This window comes from Bidens hawaiensis, unplaced genomic scaffold (assembly GCF_021521415.1).
Source record: "Bidens hawaiensis isolate Kalapana, Puna unplaced genomic scaffold, B.hawaiensis_p1.1 tig00049917_1, whole genome shotgun sequence".
NCBI classification, from domain to species: Eukaryota; Viridiplantae; Streptophyta; class Magnoliopsida; order Asterales; family Asteraceae; genus Bidens; species Bidens hawaiensis.
Genome location: NW_027498945.1, coordinates 1 through 11,454, shown reverse-complemented (window position 1 = coordinate 11,454; position 11,454 = coordinate 1). Strand labels below are relative to the sequence as shown.

Genomic DNA, 11,454 nt, shown 5'->3' with positions numbered 1-11,454 from the left:
ACAAATTTCTCCAAGCCATTTTACTTTGAAATTAGGCTAAAAATATCATCAGCTATCTTTTGGGCATCCATGACAGTTCCAGGCAGCCCTGTTCCTGCAAGCCCAACACAATAAAGCCCATTCTCTCCTTTCCAATGATTTGGATACATTGGCTTTGGTGTGCCATCTTTATTCAAATAGAAATCATTTCCCTACGTAACATATATATTAGTTATGTATCATATTATTATAATGACGCTAAAATAATAAATGTGGTGTAGATGCAACGTTTAGGGGTATTTAATAACCGAACTAAACTGAACCATTCATATTTGTATATAACTTTTATACCTCCATTTTATGTGTTTAATGCTATATACCTTCATGTTATGTACTTGTAAGCAAAAATTATAGCCAAGTCTGGTTTTGGTTATTAACCGAACCAAACTGACAAACTAACCAAATTAACCGGAAACCAACAAACTAACCAACTAAAATGAACTGATTAACCAAAAACAATTGCATAGTAAAATAGATTAACCAATAACTTTGGTTTGATTGAGGCTAATAACTTAATCGAATCGTTACCTTAAAGCTCCGTATTCTTTATTCTTTTCTCTCTCTCTCTCTCTCTCTCTCTCTCTCTCGTTTATTATTATTTTTTTATATTTTTGTTCCTTTACAAAAAGTATATAAATAATAAAAAAGAATTAAAGTTACCTCAAGCCATAAATGAGTTAATCTTTTGAATCCAGTAGCAAATATAATTGCATCAAACTGATAACACTTGCCGTTCGCAAAGACAACTTCGCCTCCTCCATCTTTAATGTGTTTTAATGCCGGCAAAACCTGTTTACACGTTAACATTGTTGAACACGAACTCAAACTCACATAAAAAAATCTTAGTATAAGTTGACGAGTTACTCGCTCTACGTCCCAACTGGTTTTTATCATTTTATGTAAATAGGTGTTTGAGGTTAATTATGTAATTAAATGAACTCGAGGAGTTTAAGCCTTAAGGTTACCATATGAAAAGTTTATAGGGTTAATCGTGTAACTAAATAAAAGCGGTAGGGTATGATTTGTAAATTGCTTAATGATACACTTAATATACATTATTATAATTTGTTGGAAAAAGATTATGTTTTGATGTTAAAATTCAAGGTTATAGTCAGAAGGTGCACAAACCTGTTTAAAACTCAAAATCGGTTTGGATTGGTCAATAAAAGTCAAAACCGGTTCATGATCGGTTTCGGTTCGGGTTGAAACCGGTTTCTTGACTAGTTATGATCGGTTTCGGTTCGGGTTTTGATCGGTTTCGGTTCGAGCTTTGACCGGTTTTGGTTCGGTTACCCGGTTTGGGTGGCGAAAATTACAAACCGGTTCCAAACCTCCGGTTTCATTCGGTTCTAAACCGGTTTTTATATATCGGTTTCGGTTCGGTTTTCAGGTCGGTTCGGTTAACCGGTTTATTTTCCCACCTCTAGTCAGAATCAAGAAGAGAATGTTGTACGCCATTCTTTAAATATTAATAATGTTAGAAATGTTAAGAGGCCTTATGTAAAGACTTGGTACTTTGTTTAGCTATGTTGACATCAATATTATTTTGTGGTGTTCTTAATGCCTTATGTAAAGCTCAAGAATATAATGACAGCACAAGAACAACACATATTGAGAATGTTAGTTTTTCACAAATGTGTGAAGTATTATGGTGTTATATCTAATTAACCAACAATTACTCTTTTGGTCCTAGTTTTTTATAACCTTGTAAAGTTTAAACTTTAAAATCTTATATATATATATATATATATATATATATATATATATATATATATATATATATAAGTATATTTCATACACATAACCTACACACATATATATATATATACATGCGTAGTTAAACGCATTAAAAAAAAAGAATGTATACGTGAAAAAAATAGTTTAGTGATTTTTTATGTATAACGATTTAGGTTTGTTTTTTTATTAGTCTTATAAAAGATGTTATAAGGGTTAAGAAAAATGTAATTGAATCTTGTCGGACTTAATATGTTCGAATGCACCCATATCAATGACCGGAAACTGATTGTCTCATTAAAATATGTTCAAATGCACACATATATATAAATGTGTAGTTAAACGCATTAAAATAAAAAAAATGCACATGTGAAAAAAATAGTTTAGTGGTTTTTTTATGTTTAACGATTTAGGTTTGTTTTTTTATTAGTCTTATAAAAGATGTTACAAGGGTTTACAAAATTAGACCTGAATCTTGCCGGATTTAATATGTTCGAATGCACCCATATCGATGACCGGAAACTGGTTGTCTCTCACTTTGAGAAAAAATGGACCTTCTTTGGTTCTTAGGATCCCATACTTTGTGAGATCACCATACATTAGCTTGCTAGACCACACCAAAAGCTTATCCACCACATTCAGTGACAACTTTTTTAATAATAACAATCCAATTGTCACGGACCATTTTGAAAGTATATGAATCTACAATACCAACACCAAACATATAGTTAATTCCACAATGTATGTAACATGAAAGATTCCTAGCTATGCAAGTAATTTTGACCATATTCAATTCATATGGGCTTCCTGAGGGCACATGTGTTATTATGACTAGGTAGAGGTGTACAAATCGGGTATTAGAAAAACTTGGGTTCTTGGGTATGATCAGGTATTAGTAATACCCGAGTCAGGTTCGGGTCCGGGTACTGCCTCTAAAAACCATACCCTGTGTATCGGGTTCTGGTTGGGTATATAACCGGGTATTTGAATACCATATTTTATCGGTTCGGGTACAGGGTTTGGTACCAAAACCCCGAGATAAAAAAATCTGGTTCCGGGTTTTTTTTTCGGGTCCAGTTCCGGGTTCGGGTTTTTTCTGCACCTCTATGACTAGGTGTCTAGGCCTTTTACGGTATGTATAAACATTATGACTTGTATGTGTCATTACAATGCGTAAGTAATAATGTGTAAGGAAGAGTAAAGCTTACTGGGCCTCGGACAACGATGGAGGTTTTTGCACCACACACCGCCAAATCATGTGCGACTTCCATGCCTGAGTTACCCGCTCCGACAACCAAAACATTTTTATTCTCATATTTTTCACCAGACTTATACTCAGTCGAATGAATAACTTCACCTTTAAACTCACTCAACTCGTCAACCTCTGGTACAAACGGCTCGGTGTTTTCTCCCGTAGCCACCACCAAATATCGCCCCTCATAACACTTTACATCATCACCTAATGTAATATGATAAAATATTAAATATTAAATAATCTATTGCTAAAGATTGTCTTACAATACATAGAAATTATAAAGAACTTCTAAAAGTTGGTCCGTGAACTCATACTAACAAATAATAATAATAATAATAGACAAAATAGCCAATTTTCCAATTTTAGTCATTGTGCTGAAAAATACCCAAAATAGTCATTTTTTTTCCGACGGATCTGACGGAATTTCAACATTGTCCAACAAAATTCGTTGACCAGTAAAATCGTGCCACGTGTCAACGTGTTAATGGATCTAACATAATTCGTTAACCAACTTCCATCTTTCTTATTTCTCCACAAATTCAAGTAAATCTATACTGCAAATCGTTTACCCAACCATAGTGTTCAATTTCACTTTAGAACACGAAATCAAAAACCCCGTGAATTGAAAATCTAGGGTTCGACGGACAAATTAAACAGTTAGATCCGACAGACAAACTAAGCATGAGTTGCACCATCGGACACGACTGTTTATTATTACGTTGGCTACCTCACGAATCCATAGGAAACTTTCATAATAAGTGGGATCCACCGGAAAATTTCACTACGTGTCAACACCTGATAAACTAATCCGTCAGTTTCCGTTAGATCCGACTGAATAATAATATGACCATTTTGAGAATCTTTCCAAAACCGTGGCTATTTTTGAAATCTATTGATCAAAACTGGTCATTTTGATAATTTTTCAATAATAATAATAATAATATAAGTCCAATACCTTGTATCTTAGTCTCCACCTTCCATATATTCCTATCTCCATCATACTTAGCTGACTTCACTAAGTTCCCAAACTTCGGTTTAATATCGAAAAAATTCGCGTAATCATCGAAGTAATTCAAGAGATCCGATCGAGGGACAACGTAGGATACTTCGCGGGAAAAGGCATGTGTGCAAGTTGACAAAACCGCTTAGGCAAGTGAAGATGAAACCTATCTAATGACTTCTTGTTAAACAATGAAGCAATGCAATCTTCTCTTTCGAGTAGCACGTATGGGACCGATAGTTTGTGGAGGCTTGCCGCAGTTGAGAGGCCGGCTGGACCGGCCCGATGATGATTGCTAGTGTTTGATCAACTCCAGTAGTCATATTCTGGCAGCAGATAGGGAGATTCATTAATATTGGTTTATAGGCTTAATAAAGTGTGTACATGTATGAACATATATGCATAGAAATAGATATTGTTACTTTATTATTATGTCACTTTAGCATCAAGTCGCTTGGTCCATACACTTGTGTGTAGGTCAAGATAAAGATGCAAAGATGAATAATTGAGTATAATGGACTAACATAAAGGTTTTTGATATTTTGAAAAAAATTGCGGACATAACACGTTAGCAATGGTCATGGTCTTGAGGATTTATGTTTAACATGAGTCTTTTTAAAATATATTTTGTGTCTTCTTTTAGTGGAGTGTTAGTGTTTCATGGTATAACAACCAGAACAATGTATATTGTCGAAGATGACTTGAATTACTTGGATCGTAAGGTAACTTCTATTTATATTTTGTGATTAACTTGAGGGGGTTTAATGAACTATTAGTATGAATTATTAAGTGTAAATTACTTAATAATAATCTAGCAAGCAAAGGTTACAAACAAGCTAACATCTAGTCCCTTTGGGGACCACCGATAAAATTGGAACGATACAGAGAAGATTAGCATGGTCTCCGCAAACAAATTGAGAAATGGAAAATTAGGTGCCGACAAAGTCACAAAGACATGTTCACCTTATAAAGGTCCCGTATGTGACATATATAATCATATGTCACGTGATGTGACTTTGTATATATGACACATGATATGATTTTATTGTTTGATAGTAAATTTTTCTTCGTTATGGTACCCATCTATTTTCACAATATATAGTATTTTAGAGGGGCCAAGCGAGTTCTTGTTTATAAGACCATGCGTACTGGCACGTTGTGCAGTGCGTTATATGCTATAACGCGGGGGGTACACTACCCCCCCTGCGTTTTGTCCTTTTTTTTGAACGTTATATCTAAAACGCGGAAAAGGGCACACAAATAAAAAAAATAACCGTTGGGCATGTATCCGTTGGAAATTTTTTTTTAAAATTATATTAATTAAATTTATACTATAAAAACAAACCAAACTCATTTTTTTAACACATTCCGTTATTCCTTCCACTTCTATACCAATTATATCTTTTACACAAATATGTATACCATCATGTTTCCGAATAACAACCAAAATATTCTCGGTTTCGGTCAATATGCCCGTCAAGGCAACCAAAATCCACAACCGAATCAATCTACCGCCCTGACGCCAACCGTACCCGTCCCGCATATGATTGACCCGCAAATGGCCGCGTGCATTGCATTTTTACAAAACTCTATGTCAAATGCGGTGCCCGGTTTCCAAAACCCAACGACAAACATTTTTTCCGGTTCGGGTTCCCAACCCGTCCCGGAGACCCAACCCGAGGTCGAGTTCGTGCCGGAGACACAACCCGTCCCGGAGACCGTAGGCGGTTCGAGCCAACGCGGACGTCCGAGAAAACACGCAAAGAAGCCCGCCGGCGAACCTCGGGTTAAAAAGACGGTGATAGCATGGAGTATCGACGAGTGCGTACTATGTGCTCGTGCTTGGTGCGCTATATCGGAAGATGCAAAATGCGGTAGGTTTTTAAAATACATATATATTTTTTTAAATTTCTTATAACAAACATTTAACTTGTAATGTTTTTATTTTTTTAGCAAACTATCAAAAATGGGGGTATTTTGGCACAAAATTAAAAAGTTGTTCCACGACCTTGGCGGGGACTCACGTCGAGAAAAAGATCCGTTGCTGTCGAAATGGGGCGACATAAACACCAAATGCTTGGCTTTCCATACGGTTTTCTCTCGGATGAATCGAAATAGGAGTAGCGGTGTCTCGGACGCGGAAGTCATGGAAAACGCGTTGACAGAGTATCAACATAAGGTCGGGGGGGGGGGGGGGGCTTCAATTACTTTGGCATTTGGAAAGATCTATTGAGGTTTCACCCAAAATGGGGCATGGTGTTGGATGCCAAAGCCGAAGGCGGTACGCGTAAAAAAGTCTAAAACATCGTCTTCGGTTGATCCAGACACGCCCCGTTCCGACGCTCGAAACTTCAACCTAAGCGATAATGACGCCGTGAATACTACCGAGATGCCTCGGCCGGGGGTAGAAGAAGCAAGGCCAAGGGAAGGGGGAAAGTCGTCGGCAACGGGTTCGTATCCCGAATTGGAAAGTCAATTCAAAGAAATGAACTCTCGACTCCAAGCTTTACACGACCTTGGAACCCAACGACTTCAAGTAAATTTGGACGCCGTCGACCTACTTAGAAGGAATGAAATAGACAAAGACATCGAGGTTTTATCAAGTGAGCTAACCGAAGACGACCCGATAGTCCGATCTCTAAAAGCCACTCAACAAGCGAAAATTTTAGAAAAATTTAACTTTTAGTTTTATTAGTATTATATATGTATTTTTTTAATTTGATGTATTTTTTTTAATTTAGTTTTTATTTGGAAGTTTAGTGTATTTTTTAATTTTATGTTAATTTATTTAAATGATTTAGCATTTAAAAAAACAAATAAAATTAATAATGACTGGGCGCCACGTGGCGCATAATGCCTGGGGGTGGAGAGTTATGACTACAGCCTGTTTTTGTAAAAACCCATAACTCTGACTGGGCGCCACGTGACGCATAATGTCTGGAGGTGGAGAGTTATGACTACACATAGTCTAAGCGTGAACGAAAAGTTGGGCGACTTATGCTATCAGACTCTGAATTATTTAAAGTGATTAGTTGTGATTTTGATTGGTTACTTAAATTATTAGGCGCGAAAGAGATTTGGGGTTTTTTCTTAAGTTTTATGTATAAGATTTGTCATCTAATCTAACTATCTATATAATTGTCTACTATAAAATCCTACGTGTCGCTCTCAGGTTGTTCCCCACATTCTCTAGAGCCACAAGATTGCTTGATTTCTAAATGAAGGCTTCACATGCATTTGACCCGAATTCACGGGTATGAGTCACGCCAAACCCGAATAGTCTTCAAATGGGTTATAACATCTCACATGTTCCCCACATTCTCTAGAGCCACAAGATTGCTTGATTTCTAAATGAAGGCTTCACATGCATTTGACCCGAATTCACGGGTATGAGTCACGCCAAACCCGAATAGTCTTCAAATGGGTTATAACATCTCACATATTTATGAAACTCTTTCATAATCAAACAATAATTTTTGCAGGTCATGGGTCTCACTAAACCCGGATAACTCATAAAGGGGTTATAACATCTCATTTATTTGTAAAATAACCTCTTAGTCATCAAAGAATAATTTCATGGGTTATGGGTCTTACCAAACCCTAATAGCCCTCAAATGGGTTATGATATCTCATTTATTGGTAAACATTTTCATTATTAAACCCTAATTTAATTTATCATCTTCATCGCCGGTTAACTTCCGATACAACCTACCACTGTCAACTACATTAACGTCCATTTTTCATTAGACAAATATCTGTGTTCATGTTTGTTCATTTAAAATATCAATATGCTCGTGTCCGTTTATGTTTGTTCGTTAAAAATTTAAAAAACCTACACATCTCAATTGAAAAAACTCAAACGCTAAAAATATTATAACAAACTAATAAATATGTATTAAATTAAAACAAAACTACGTTAAAAAAATAAAATAAATCATCATAAAATAGCAAAACGATTAAAACAAAAACTTGAATAAACTCCCGTAACACGGGAGGATCAAACTAGTTTGTAAATATAATAATAATAGTAGTGGTAGTAATATTAATAATAATAGTAATAATAGTAGTAGTAGTAGGTTGAAAGTAAGATAGTATTGTGTTATAACTAAATCTAAACTTATAATAATAATAATAACAATAACAACTATTATAATAATAATAATATACTAAAATTGTTATTAAAATTATGAAATGTAAAAGAAAAATATTTTATTTTGTCTATGATAAGTAAAATAGATTCTTAAAATTTAGAAAATCAAAACTGAAAAAAAAATGTGTTAGACGGAAAAAACGCAAAGAATTAAGAAAATAAGCGGAACAAAAAATTAACATAGATAGCAAGCAAAGTTAAAAACAAGCAAACATTAATTGAGGTATACGACATACATAATCGATATGACATGTGTGATGTTATTGTTTGATGGTAGATTGAGTGATTGATTTTTCTATATTAAGACACCCATCTATTTTAACAAAACAAGTAAAATTGTACGTGTGATGTTGCGAGAATTCAGTCGGTATCATGAATCTAAAAGATAGTTTAGTTATTGATGTAAAGAAGTTTCACAAATACCAACCACATAAATATTTTTTTAACAACAAATATTCCACGTTAATAGTTTATGTCGTCTTTTAGAGGAGCGTGTGAGTCTTTCATGTTATAACAACCGGAACAATGAAATACTGTCGAATATGACTTGAATTACTTGGATCGAAACTCGCAAGGTACATTCTATTTAATTTTTGTGATTAGCTTGAGGGGCGTAATGAACTACTCCATTCATCCCATTATAAGTGTCCATGTTTGAAAAACATAAAGTTTAAGGTGGATTGAATGATTACGTTTTTTTTACCAAATGACAATAATGTCCTTGAAAATTGGGTCCATCAATATTGTTTATTAATGTTAGTTGTGTGTGTTTAATGGTAAACTTGAAAATTGGCTAATAAATTTTGAAAGTGAACACTTGTAATAAGACAAATAAAAAAAATGTGAACACTTATAATAGGACGGAGTGAGGATTACTCTATTAGCATTTATTCTTAAGTGTAAATTACTTAATATAAATATTCTAGCTTAGCCTTCAAGTTATCTTAGGTTGCAAGTTATCTTTAAACATTATAAGTGGAGTTTCCCATTAAAATTCTCGTGCAATAAACTTATGATGAAACAACCCTAAAGCTTCCAAATTAGCTCAAGTCTAAGTCATAAACGGCTTTACTAAACACTTCATCAGTTCCTCACTAAGCACTTCAAATAATAAGTTCATTCATTTGCTTGATTCGTTTAATTATAAAGTCAGTATTATAAAAAATAAAAAATAAAAAACTCATGAGATACATATTATAACTTCAAGAAGTTACACATATAAAACTATATGAAGTAAAACAATTACGCATGAAGTAAAATAATTACGTGTTAAAAAAATAATTAGCATGAGAAAAATATGCAACTTTAATAATCACGCAACCTATATGTTTTCATGTATTTACAATTATGTCATCATGTTTTTGTTTTAAGCAAAATCAAGAGTTATGTTCCCTTTGTACGCTTTGTATATAAGGAGCCTTTGTACAATAACGCAACCCTATGCATATATAGGAGCGCACCCATTAAATGCAATATCCGTTTTTTTTAACAGAAAGTTATTACACCATTTCTATCCATTAAAGATTTAAACTCTAATCATGGAGATCTTCGAAACAAATACTGGCCCACAAGCCTTTTGATAAATAAAATACCTTTTAAAAACTTATAAATGCACTATCATTTCAATACAAGTGTGTATAGAAGTTAAAACAACGTATTTATTATTGTTCTATATAAAACACCACAATCATAAATCTTAGTATCTTACTAAGCATAACTTATCCAAATCCGATAATCAAACTTCAATATTTTTATTGAATTTTGTGATTTTCTTTTAAATTAGCTTGAAAATGTGTTGGGCTATGTTTTGAGAATCCATAGCAGCTCCATATAGTCCATGTCTTGCAAGCCCAACAAAATATAGCCCATTATCTCCTTTCCAATGATTTGGAAACATTGCCTTTGGTAGTCCATCTTGGTTTAAACCATGATCACCCTACATAATTGAAACACAAATACTTAACACAACATCTTATTAACATGTTTTTTTTCTCCATTTTTTTCATAATTAAAAGAAAGAAAAGAAAATCTACCTTAAGCCATAAATGAGTTGATCTTTTAAAACCAGTCGCAAACAAAATCACGTCAAACTGATAACTTTTCCCATTCTCGAAAACAACTTCATCGCCTCCGCCTTTTATACTTTTCAACGCTGGCAAAACCTATTTACACGTTAAAAAATAGTGTTATTAATTATTTAACAAGCACATCTAACATGTGACAACTGAGAGAATCAAACATACTTGTATTTCGCCAGACTTGATCTTTTCGGTTGTACCCATGTCGATGATGGGATATTTTCCGATTCTTACTAGACCCGAAAATGGACCTTCTTTAGGCCTTTGAATACCGTACTTAGTTAGATCTCCATACATTATGATGTTGACCAAAACCAACATGGAGTCCACCAAATGCAAGGGTAAACTCTTTTGTAACATCAATCCAAGATTTACCGACCATCTTGAAACTACATGAACCTAAGTTGCAAACATATACGATATAAATCGTTTTGCATAGAATTTGAATGCATCTTGAAAACATATATATGTATAAATCTTGGGTTATTGGAATTTAGTAATATTGGCTTTCACCTATTGGTCGGGATATATTAATCCCAACTCGGAGAATTTTTACATACAATCACAACTTTGAACGTATTTTCATCCATCAATCCCATGCATCCCATACATATTTTCCACATCTTTAAAAAGCTAACGGTGTTAATTTTCAGTTAGTGTAAAATTTTTGTAGGAAATTAAATACGTACAAAGTTAAGACTTAAGACTGTTGGTAAACATTTTATTAGTTGGAATACATTGAAAAACTTATATCGGATAATATTTAAACTTTCACATCACTTTCATATTAAAGTATTTCTTTTAAAAATAAAAAATAAAAAATCAAGAACTAAGGCATATATAATTATACTAGTTTGAGGCCCGTGTATTACACGGGTAATTGTTGAAAATTTTAAACTTTGATCATTAAGTAAAATACATTCAAGAAATTAATTATATATTGTTAATACAATTACAATTAAATTAAAATTATATAAATTGCATAACTAAGATTACAAAAATATTTTACAAATAAGTAAAAACTTCATTTTACACTATATTTGTGATTGTATTAGCAGGTATACATTGTTTATCAAAAAACAAAATCTTTAGTCCATGTCTACTTGTAGCTATTAATAAAGTAACATATAGGTCTGCTTATGACTCTTGATATAGCCATATATAGTTGTCCATGTGACAAAAAAGATTCTCCAAGTAA

At 33.6% G+C, this 11,454-nt stretch overlaps 2 pseudogenes across 1 annotated transcript; one reads left to right on the top strand and one right to left on the bottom strand.

The window, feature by feature from the left end:
• Positions 1–4,351, bottom strand: LOC143598289 (putative indole-3-pyruvate monooxygenase YUCCA9; annotated as a pseudogene). The gene is made up of 5 exons (XR_013147085.1): positions 3,984–4,351; positions 2,982–3,232; positions 2,242–2,475; positions 700–828; positions 1–191 (listed from the first exon to the last, which is right to left on the bottom strand). The product of XR_013147085.1 is annotated as a putative indole-3-pyruvate monooxygenase YUCCA9 (transcript).
• A 523-nt stretch (positions 4,352–4,874) lies between these two features.
• Positions 4,875–4,964, top strand: LOC143598298 (U6 spliceosomal RNA; annotated as a pseudogene).
• The last annotated feature ends 6,490 nt before the right edge of the window (positions 4,965–11,454 follow it).